The sequence below is a fragment of the Lycium barbarum genome, chromosome 10 (assembly GCF_019175385.1).
Source record: "Lycium barbarum isolate Lr01 chromosome 10, ASM1917538v2, whole genome shotgun sequence".
Classification (NCBI taxonomy): Eukaryota; Viridiplantae; Streptophyta; class Magnoliopsida; order Solanales; family Solanaceae; genus Lycium; species Lycium barbarum.
The window spans coordinates 43,378,634-43,390,876 of NC_083346.1; the positions used below are offsets into that span (position 1 = coordinate 43,378,634).

The 12,243-nt window shown below is 39.6% G+C and overlaps 1 long non-coding RNA gene across 1 annotated transcript; it reads left to right on the top strand.

The window, feature by feature from the left end:
* Positions 1–2,268: 2,268 nt before the first annotated feature.
* Positions 2,269–4,189, top strand: LOC132614364 (uncharacterized). The gene is made up of 2 exons (XR_009572278.1): positions 2,269–2,552; positions 3,853–4,189. It is a non-coding gene; the product is annotated as an uncharacterized LOC132614364 (long non-coding RNA).
* Positions 4,190–12,243: the final 8,054 nt, after the last annotated feature.

Genomic DNA, 12,243 nt, shown 5'->3' on the forward strand with positions numbered 1-12,243 from the left:
CGTTTGTTATTTTCGAGGAATAATGTGCGTTTTTTTTTTTAAAGAATCACTACGATGGAAGTATTTATTTTTATACTTAGTTTTCAGTAAAAATGAATCTAGTGTATTTTACTTAACCGATGTACTCCCTCGGTTTTAATCAACAGAGTTTGTCGGTCTTTGTATTATGAGATACTTTCTAACATTATCAAGTCTGTATGTTTTTCCTCAGTTTTCCCTACAATCGACTGACGTCCGTTGGTTTTATCCTGAGATATTTGATCTTTTCTTTAGTAATGTGTACCTTTAAATGTGAGTTCTCGCTGATTTTTTCATTTTTCCCATAGTTCTTGTCAAATCTAATAAATAGAGTTTAATGAATATTTTATCGGAGACTAAAAGTGTTAACTTTTGACGAACCTAAAGGACCAAAATTGTTACGTGCATACTTAAGGGACTATTTGTAACCAATCCTCATAGTTAAGGGACCATTTTTGTTAACTTGTGGCAAACTTAAAGGACTAAAAACGTTAAGTGCATACTTAAGAGACTATTTTAAACCTACTCTCATAGTTAAGGAACCATTTATGTCGTTTTCTCGAGAGAAATTGTCCATTTTTTCACCATATAATGGACCACTATATGATAAATAGGGTAGGGTGTTAGGTATTTTCGCATGCCTATGAATTGCAGTTTGGTATATCATAAAAGCAAGCTAGAAAAAAATCATCATAAAAGTTCCAAACTTGCATTGTTTCATATTGAGCAGCTAGCTGGCATGAAGCAGAACAACCTTAAAATCACACGGAAGAACGTCACTTTTTAATGTTTGGATCCCTAGTCCCCCCACCACCCCCATGCCCAAAGAAAAAGAAAGTGAAAGGAAAAGAACCATACATGTGGATCATGATGATTTATTGCCCTTTCTCCCCTATGAAAAGGCAACTAACGAATTATAATAAGCTATGTTTTCATTTTTCTTTTAATGTTTCATTGCGTGGACCAAGTGTATTCCAGCCAATATGATGTGACAAATATGATAACAAAAGCCAAATGAACCCTCAAAGAATAGAAATTAGAGAAAGCTAAGAAAAATGGTTCAAATATGATATTCCTTTACTAAAAGACGTTCAAGTCTTTATGCTGAAAAGCCCGTTATTATTGCGACAAGATTATGGTAAAGTATCAAGTGCACTAACCAAGAAAGAGATAACATCAATCATACCGTTTTATAGGAAGAGTATAAGTTGATATCATCTTAATTGTTCTAAAATCTGATAGATTGTATCGTATGTGTATCCGAAATTAGATATTTGCGCAAAAATATTATCATAATAAATATATTGAAACTGTAATCTTATTTTGCTTACAATATATTAATTATGATAATATTGTTTGAACACGTGGTAATTTCGCCCAAGGTCACTACACAATATAAATTCTCCTTAAACACGTTTTTAGATAGACTTTTCACAGACGAATAATATCACAAGAAGGGTTAGATCACCGTGGATTGGAGATTCACACAGCTTATTTCTTTTATTTTTATAGCTGAATGTTAGTTCTGACTTGTGTTTTCGCCGAGAATGAGTGACTACTTTCTTTATTCTAGGGTTGAGAGATTATTCATGAATGCTGTAGCTTGAAATTTTATGTTAGAATTTTGATTATCACAATTGGTTTATTTATTTTATCATCTACTTAATTATTTGATTGTTTGATCACTAATTGAATACTATCTCCGAATTATGGACTGGACATAGGATAAAACATATCTTGTTCTAGAACCTGAGCATTGGGGAAAAGATTCACATTTAGGATAGAATTATATCTACTCGCCTTGCTTAGTTAAATACAAGAGATGCAAATACGTTCGTATTACTTATGAATCCTAGGGATATAGGTGTTGCGATAGTTTGAATAGGCGAATGGGATTCGGGAGAGCCCATGAGCAATATCAACCTTGCGATTAGTAGACTAGATAATCGTAATAGCTAATTAAACTGGATACTCAACAGGATTGAAGATTCTACCTGTAATCATGGAATATCTCTTATGTCTGATAATTCCAAAAACATATTATTTTTAGTTTACAATTTCTATTCTTGATAGTTGCTAAATCAATCTTGATAAGTTCTTGGATAGATTGTTACAACTATTTGATCTAATTTGAAAGGTTAATCGAGAAAGTCCTCGTAGGAAGTCCTAGTAGGAATGATATTTTTCTTAGGACTTTATTACTTGTCAATCACGTACACTTGTGTAAGCGGTGGACCAGACCAAGTTTTTAGCACCGTTGCCACAAAATTTGTATTAACTTTTCTGTTAAATTAGATTGTTTTATTTTATTCAAGTTTAAATGTTTGTTCTTCACTTTCTGCTTAATACATGTACTTGATTTGAATGCTAAGACCCAAACCAAATAAGTTGCTATATAACTTTCTAAGGTATAGTATATGGAGATCAGATTGGTATGTAGAATGATTAAGTTTTGGTTTTGGCTAGAAAGAGATAGGGACAGGTTCTCTGTTTCTACTCAATTGGTTTGTACGAGTCCCGATAGTCTTGTCAAGGTGAGTATTTATATCAATCTGAACTCTTTTTTTTTTTGTTGTTGCATATTTTCATCCTTTAAGATCATGTATTTCCTCTCTCAGCTATCCTCATCTGCTTCTTTCCTTACACCTACTGATTCTTGTAGAAGTTTCTTGTTCTTCACTGAACCTGAATTTTCGAACATCACCACTTTAGAAGATGTAGATCATATTGTTTTAATCTCAGGTTCATGCTATCATATTCTTGATTGAGAACTTCTTTCTCGTCAATCCCTTTAGTCATCAGCAATTAAGGAAACAATTTTCTTATCAAGATCATATCTTTTTCTCACAAACGCCTCCAACGTATCTCCATGATCAGCTTCTTCCTTTTCTTTTTCAAGATTTCACTTGTTTCTTTCCCCTGAATTACTGCTCGAGTTGTTTTGGCTTTGGATAAATTCTTTTCAACAGATCTTTACAATTTATACTCTAAGCATATTTATGACTCTAAGAGACTCATTTTGGTGATCTTTTGAGGTAGTAAAGGTATTTACAAATCAAATGATATATTGGGAGGGGTTTATAATGATGACATATATGGTTTGAATCAAATTAGTTTTTATTAATAAAAGGATCATAAGACTGGCTTGGGTGATATATCAGTTTAGAATTATTTATTCAACCATCTATTAAAAGGAGGTTCATTTTCATAAGAACCAAGTTCTTTGATTAATTTCTCACTGTATTTGTCACCTAAGCTCAATTGATGCCATCCGCGCATACCAGTTAAGCTATAGGACTGAGTTAGACATTATTCCACTTTGATTTGTCTCACAATACTCTTTTATCATAGCCAAAGGTGTGGAGAAGTCTGTTGTGCTCAGTTCATCTTTCAATTCAGCTCCTTCAAGCTATTTCTCAATCATTTCTTTTGCAGAACTATTTCTCTCCTCCTTATTCATCACCTTTTTCATCCCTTTCTCCTATTGAACCCTACCTCATTCATGCCTTAAAATACAATCTTTTCTTGGGCTGAGGTTACTTATGTTGTTCTTTTTATATTGTTTTCTTATTGCCTGCACTTCTACTTCATCTTTCAAAGAACTAGTTGCTTCATCTACTTTTTCGAGTGGTTCTCAATTAAAATACATTACCACATGTCTGTGTAGACCTGCTTCTTGGATGTTCTTCTGCAGGTTCTCCCTTCTTTCTATACGTTAATTCTAAATATGTGGTCATTCCTTTTTTGCTCAAAAATCCTGCTTCCACTTTTCTCCCCAAAAACTAGGTTCCGAGTGATGATATTTGAGATGATAGATCTTGGTTTCTTATGCAGTGAATCTCTTTCATGTTCTTCCCGTAATCATACTACAGTTGCTGCACTCCTTGTGGAGCATATTCGGTCCCGATCACGAGTGTGACCCACAAAGCTGTTTGAGTCCGAGGCGGTGATTTTAGGAAATCGTGGTGAGCTGCTTGACTGATTGGCAACACCCTTATCCCTCCATCCTTTCATTATTAATGTCTTTCCATTGCACTAAGATAGTGTATTAGTGAATTTTAAACTTGTACTTTTATTCGTAGTGGCTCTTGTACATATGACAACAATCTTAGGTGGTATATTTTGATTTCCTCACTTGTTTCTTTATAAAAGTCTCAGTATTTGGATATTATCACTTATCTCTTTATTTTCCCTCTTAATTAACTTACTTGAATCGGTAATTATTGAGTTTTGGCTTAATTATCGGGTTGAGAATAGGTGCCATCACGGCTATCATTTTTGGATCGTGACAATTTGGTATCAACGCCACAGGTTCATCGGTCTCATGAGTAGAAGAGCAATGTCTAGTAGATTCTTGCGAATTAGTACTAAGAGCTTTGTACCTATCTTCGAGATGCTATAGGACATTTAGGAAACTTCTATTCTATCATTTCTTATCGTGCGTACTTAACTCTATTTGAATTATAAATTTTGCTATTTTATGCTCTCAAAGATAGTGAGGAGTCATTTGTCCGCAGCTGAAGATCATGAGCTCATGTCCGCACTCGCTTCTAGGCTTGTTGCACAAGGTAAAGGTAGAGCTCGTGTTGTAGCACCTGCTAGAGGCCGTGCTAGAGTAGTGTCTCTCGATCCAGAGGTAGTTCCTAAGAATGAGCCGATTCTGGTTGATACTGGCTGATAAGTATAGACCAACACAGACACCACTTGGTTTTATTGCTATACTACTGTTATAGGACACATTGGTTCGGATGTTAGAATTCCTTGAGGGGATGACTCAGACGGGCACTTTTACTATCACTCCAGACGACTCATAGACTAGATCCGAAGGTCAAACTCTAGACCAGATGCTCGCTCCAGGGTTCTTCACTCCAGGGGCTAAGCCAGCTATTGTTGTGGCTCCCCGATTCGATGATGAGGTATTGCACCCTATCCAGCTGACATGTCACATCCCAAACCTGGGGAGGCGTGGTCAGCACCCAGTGCCTCACTAGTCCCAAGCGTACCAATTAGTAGCTCGTATAACCTGTATCTCAATGAATAGCTTAAGCCAATGAAACCGATCTATAAGCGTGGTATCGTAACATAGGCCGATAGGGATATACACTAAAATGTCTGTAAACAACAATCAACACAACCAAAGCAGGATCATCCCGTCATATATAACATAAGTATCGCTATACGGGCCGACAAGGCCGCCATACTGACACTACTAGGCATACAGGATACGTCGACAAGCCTCTAAAGAGTGATAACTGTACTATGATCGGGACAGGGCCTTGGCTTACCCATTATCTGTGTATACACAAAACTCTGGACCTGTTAACTCCGAATTACATGGAGCTTACCACACTAGCTGGTACTCGACAAATTTACTGATACGGTCCCTTCGACTGCTTATCTGAACCTGCGAGCATGAACGCAGCGTTTCTGGTAAAGGGACGTTAATATAAAATAATGTACCGAGTATATAAGGCAACTGAAACTGATATTGAACTGAAGTACAAGATAAACTGAAGAGTGAATAAAGAATCTGGCTGTACTTACCTGCCTCTGTCATCTAACAGCTAACCAATATAATATCAAACAGCTTAGCCTCACGTATGGCATCTAGACATGTGTAAATCGCCCCGAAGGCAAGTACATAGCACCAAAGGCAAGTGTATATCCCCAAAGCCACTCTATATAGCCCCGAAGGCAATATGTATATATATAGGCCCGAAGGCAATCTGTATTTGTATAGCCCTGAAGGCAAGCGCGCATCTGTATAGCCCAGTAGGCAACTGTATAGTCAATAGCCCTGAAGGTAACATATGAATAGATAGCCTCGTAGGAAAGTGCATACTTCTATGAACTCTACAACCATCTTTTCCATCTACTAGCTCTATAAGCAACCATGCTAGTTTGAAGGTAAACTCCTGACAAGGGAAACTACTATAGCCTTTACATACCTGTGTCGAGTTGCCTAAAACACAATCCACGCAACTCATCTAGAGCCTCAACTTATAAGAACGTTAACATTCCCGTTATGCTAAGGAAACACTTGTATATCACGTATATCGAGCGACAAGCTCGTTCTATAATGAATCAGACATCATCTCCCCTATTTTTTTCCACTTTCCCCATGTTCAAACAATAAAAATAACAAAAACCACATCATATCTATCAATCTTAGCCATCAAAAAATTTAGACCAACCACCAAACAGCCCATAAGGTAACAATAACATCAAATACGATTTACGGTATAATTTTCGTACTTTCTCATTTAGCAACTTAGATATGATCTAGATTGACTTAAATTCATCTAGAAGAGGAGAATTATTACCTTATATGCCAAGAAATCCTCTTCTTCCACCTTACTTCACTTTGAAAAAAGCCCGGATTCAACAACGCGACAAAACGGAACACGAGATCGAAGTAGTGAGCAAAACCTGCTATGTTCCTTCATGAGAAAGATTAATTTTCCCATCGAAATAAAAGAAAACTTAGCTGCTGGTCCGTAACAAGGAACTTACATGATTACTGGTATTTTTTGTAGAGATCAAATATTAAGAGTCCACAATTGGAATGCACATGTTGTTGTTGGAAAAAAGGAAATTTACATTACTATTCTTGGTGAAAATTAAGTGCTGAACCATTTCTTTCCTTTTTCTTTTGTGAATGCTCAACTTAAAAGGGATTCCAAGGTCATAGTGGCACTTTTCCTTGTTACATGTATACCCCCTTGTACATATACTGTAACGACTCGTTTGGTCATTATAGCCTTTTCGGTACTTTTGACTCTTTTCCGAGCTTGTTTAGCTCACATTTGGCCCGAGGGGACCGTCGACACACTTCCTGAGGTCTTTGGATATCATTTGGGTGATTTTGTGGAAAATTTGGGCTTAAAGTGAAAAAAAATTGACTCAAAGTTGACTTTTTGGTAAATGTACCTTTTTTGAAAATCCGTCGATTCCAAGAGGTCCGAATGATCTGTAAGAACTCGTGTGTATATTCGGTTTGGTTCCCAATGCACTTGGGTGCATTTTGAGACTTGGGTTGGAAAGTTAGTTTTGAGGTATCGGGGGTTGACTCGGTCAACGAGACCTCCATTGGGAATTTCGAGGTCACGAGTGAGTTCATAGAGTGGTTTTATGTATGTCAACTTATATGGTTTATAAGAAGATAGTCTTGGGTGATAGTCGGGATTTCGGGTTGAATTAGTGAAATTTGTGTAGTTTTCTGGTGTCTGGTGCACCGCTTAAGCGGCACCAGGACTGCCGCGGTGGTACCGCTGTAGTGGTGGCTCTGTTGCAGAAGCGGTCAGGGGACCGCGGAAGCGGGAGCACTGGAGCGGCTAAAGGACCGCGATTAGATTCATTAAATGTGTATTAAAAGCCTAAGTTGTTCATTCAATACCCCTCTGAAAACAGATCTATTGGGAGCATTTCAAGGAAGTTCATGGGGGGGGGGGGGGAATTATTGTGGTAAGTCCTTGCATCTTCATTTCTAATCCATATCCCCATTAATCACCTTAAGAATCCACTAAACATGCTAGTTTTCTTAAGAAATGGTGGATTGAAAGAGGGTTTTGTGGGTTCTTCATTCTAGGCTATTAAATCTCGAATTAATGGTTGGGTTAGCTCCTTTAAGCATGGGATTGATGATTAGAGTCAACTATTTCATGATTTCTTCATTATTGGTGGCTAATTTATGTAATTGGGAGTTAGGGTTCATATCCAAATTTGGGAGTTTTGCCTAGAATCCGAATTTAAGTGATTTGTTAGTTCTTCTAGCTTATAATTAATGGGAATTTATCACCTAGAACATTAATTTCATGTTGAGTCCTATAGATTCCTAATTTCACCTTTTTAGTTCATAAACCCCATTCCTTAGCTTGGGATTTGGGTCTTGAATAGAAGTAAGGTTTGAATAATGATTCTTCTTAATTCTAATTTTCTAATCCGCATATGACTAGACTTTTATTATATTGAGGCAAAAAGGAAGGGAAAGACTAAGGTTTGGCTGTTGGAGATTCGCAGTTCGGCTTTCCAGGTAGATTACGGTTTACCTTATGGTGAGACTTCGATTAGCAAAGCGAATGTTTAGATGAGATTTTCGGAGAGTGCGTGTAAACCTTAGGGTATGGAGTTGGGTTGGATATTGACCTAGCTTGGGCCTTGTTGAATGATTTGGGGGCTAGCCACCCCGTTGTGTTGTTGACGTATCTTGTTCTATTTACTTATTGGGTCATTGCCACGTTGAGATATTGGATATTGGTGATTAGTGATATATCATGATTATGATATTGCGGTACCTTACTTTTATTTGATATTGAGATGAGAATTGCGATTCCATTGCGGCTTATTGTGTAGCCTTATTATTGATATTACTTATGTGCCATGCGTGGAACTTTTTGGGATTGAATTGGTTATTTGATATTACATTACATCGTATTCATGCTCATTTCCATGATACATCGATATTGCCTTGTTATGGTAATGAGGATGGAAAGTGTGAAGGAAATACAGATGCATTGAGACACATTTGATACGAGTTATCTTTGGGCTGTGTGCGGAGTGATTGGTACTATTCTGAGACTTATTGTATATCGATTCATCTCTGGGCTATGTGCGGAATGACTGATATGAGGCGTATTGGTTGGATATGGAGTTATCTCTGGGCTGTGTGCGGAGTGACTGGTACATGGACTTCGTGGGTCCCCCATGGGTTGTCCTGTCGAGATGTGATGTTTCATCATCGGAGTATGTGTGTACGGTGCATATGCATTGCATTCATTATTCATACATTATTGCATTGGATTGTACCTCTTAGTTTTTTGTGATATGGTTGTGATATGATTGTGATATACTGCTTCAGATTGGGTATACTGAGACTTGACACAGTTGGGTTTAGATGCTATAACATAGGTGATGACTTGTACTTTGTTGTTATACGTGTTTATCTTTCTTTGTTGTCTTTACATATGTTAGCTAGTCTTAGTTGGCCTATGATATCTTCCAGTACTTGTTTGTACTGACTTACACTTGCTGTATTCTTTTATGAATGTACAGTACCAGGTTGGATCTGCTTCTACCCGTCGTGGCTGATTATCGAGGTTGTTGCCAAGTCTATTCAGGGTAAGCATAAGGACGTTCGCTGCCCGAATTCTCTTCTTACTATTATGTCTTATTTCTATTTCGAGACATTATTTGAGATTTTATGTATTATTCAGACTTGTAGTATTGGTAGAGCTCTTGTATGACTAGACTAGATACTTATGTTTTATGATTTTTGGGATAAGGGTCAGCCTACCGAGGTAGGAAAGGTCGGTGTCCGCACAATTTAGTGAAAATGGGTTGTGACAAGTTGGTATCAGAGCCCTCGGTTACCCGGTCTATAATATAAGAGAGTGTCTAGTACAGTCTCGTGGATCAGTACGATGAACTCCGTACTTATCTGCGAGAGGCTATAGGACATTTAGGAACTTCACATTCTTTCATTCCTTCATGCTACTTTGTTCTAGTTAGTATATGGAACAATCGAATTGGTATTTGATTCATATCTCTTCTCTCATATGATGGTGAGGATTCATGCCATAATAGCCAGAGATCAGGTGCCAGAGCCCGCAACTGCGGCTGGCACCAGGGGACGAGCGACAGTTAGAGGAAGCGGTCCAACTAGAGGCCGCGGGGTTGCACAACTAGGGGCAGGGCTCCTGCGGTTGGGCAGCGGCGTGCGAGATCTCTATCTCTAGAGCTTGAGCCTGAGGTTTAGCCGGTTCGAGACGAGGCTGTCGGGGATGATATGGCTCCTGCATGGGCAGACCCCGAGGCCACTTTAGATTAGACGACCCAGGACACTATGGCTCGCATTATACTTCATTTAGATGCCTATCAGGCTGCCGCTGGTATTAATTCTTCGGGTGGAGGATCATAGATTAGAGTTGGGGCATAGACCCCCGAGCAGATGCAGACTCGTGCAGCGCACCCTGCTGTAGCTGTGGCTCTATGGATGGTTGTAGTGCTGGGACCGGGAGATGATCTCAGACCCATGGCAGGCCCCGTTATGACTTTGACCGATCAGGAGCTCGTAGGGAGGTTCAGGAAGATGGATCCGCCAAGATTCTCTGATACTTCTGGAGAGGATGATTATGAGTTTATATTGGACATGCACGAGTTATTGCACAGGATTAGAATTGTGGAGACCCACGGGGTTGATTATGTGTCATACTAGTTTCACGGAGACGTGAAGACCTGGTGGAGGTACTTCATTTCTTGCAAACCAGAGGGTTCTCCTTCGCTTGCCTGGACATAGTTTTATCGGGCCTTTCTTGAGAAGTATGTGCCCCGTGCCTTGAGAGAGGCACGTAGAGATGAGTTCCTCCACTTGCAGTAGAGGGTATTAGCTGTTGATGCTTATGTGACTCACTTCTTACATTTGGCCCATTGTTCAGTACCCCTGATTCATTGAGCTCGACAAGATTCGATGATTTGTTAGTGGGCTCGTTACTTCTCTTCAGATTCCATGCCTTCAGGTTGAGGCCATGGGTGCTTCCTTCCAGTCCATTGTTGAGCATGCGTCATTAGTTGAGGATGCCAAGGCCCACTAGTTTGGAGGGGTTAGTGAGAAAAGGTAGAGACAGTTTAGGAGTTATAGGGGTTCCAGCTCAAGGGGCGTCGGATAGTGTTCTAGGCAATATCAGTCCTATTCAGGCCGCCCTGTACGGTCGGCATTGCAGGCTTCTTCTAGTGGGCCATCCAGGCAGAGAGCTTCTAAGAGCTCATTTTCTCAACCAACCGATAGAGTTGTTCCAGCTGGGTCTTCAGTTTCGGTTTATTAGGCTTCGCCTTTTAGAGCTTGTTTTACATATGGATCGCCTGGTCATTTTGCTAGAGAGTGTCCTCGGCCCAGGCTGGGTTATCGGTCCTAGAGGACTCCGGCATTTTCAGGTAGCTGGGGTGGTGCTTCTTCGAGAGGCGGTGCTCAGTTAGGTCCCTGTAGTTCACAGACTTCTAAGGGATGGTCCCAATCCGGTAGAGGTGGTTCCCAGAGTTTGAGAGGTGAATCACAATCTGGACAATTTGGTCATGGTGGGGCCCAGTGTTATTAGTTCCTAGGTAGACCTAAGGCGAAGGCCTCAGATGCGGTCATTTCAGGTACTGTTTTTGTCCGACATAGAGCAGCTTCTGTGTTTTTTGATCTTGGATCCACTTATTCATATGTGTCTGCATATCATGCTGTTGGTTGGGACTTGACTTGTGATAGCATAGCTGTACCTATTCATCTTCCTACTCCGGTCGGAGATTTTGTTGTGGTTGATCGAGTCTATCGGTCGTGCTTGGTTACTTTTATGGGTTATGACCCGTGGGTGGACTTGATGATACTTGATGTGGTGGATTTCAATATTAAATTGGGTATGACCTGGCTTTCTCCTTATCATGCGATGACAGTCACTTTAGCCATGCCAGGCATTCCTAGACTTGAGTGGAGGGGTACTCTTAGTCCCGCACCAAAGAAGATTATTTCCTTTCTTCAGGCAAAGAAATTAGTCAACAAGGGGTGTTTAGCTTATCTGGCTCATGTGCGTGACACTACTATTGCATCTCTATCCCTTAAGTCCGTTCCTATTATAAGCAAGTTCGTGGAGGTATTCCCGTCTGATCTATCGGGTATGCCATTCGATCGCGATATTGACTTGGAGCCGAGTATCCATCCTATTTCTATTCTGCCATATCGGATAGCACCCACCGAGTTGAGAGAGCTCAAAGAGAAATTGCAAGATCTATTGAGTAAGGTGTTCATTAGGCCAAGTGTCTCCCCTTGGGGTGCTCCTGTGTTGTTCGAAAAGAATAAAGATGGATCTATGAGGATGTGCATCGATTATTGTCAGCTGAACAAGGTTACTATTCTTAATAAGTGCCCTATGTCTCATATCGATGATTTATTTGACCAGCTTCAGGGTGCTTCAGTGTTCTCGAAGATTTACTTGCATTCAGGCTACCATCAACTGAAGATCAGGGCCGAGGATAGTCCAAAGACAGCTTTTCGGACGAGATACAGGCATTATGAGTTCTTGGTTATGTCATTTGGGCTTACCAATGCCGCGACTACATTTATGATTTTCATGAATGGCATCTTTAGGCCATTTCTTGACTTTTTTGTGGTTGTGTTTATTGATGATATCTTGGTGTATTCCAAGAGTAGAGAGGAGCATGAGGGCCATCTTCGCACCGTGCTTGGGTTGT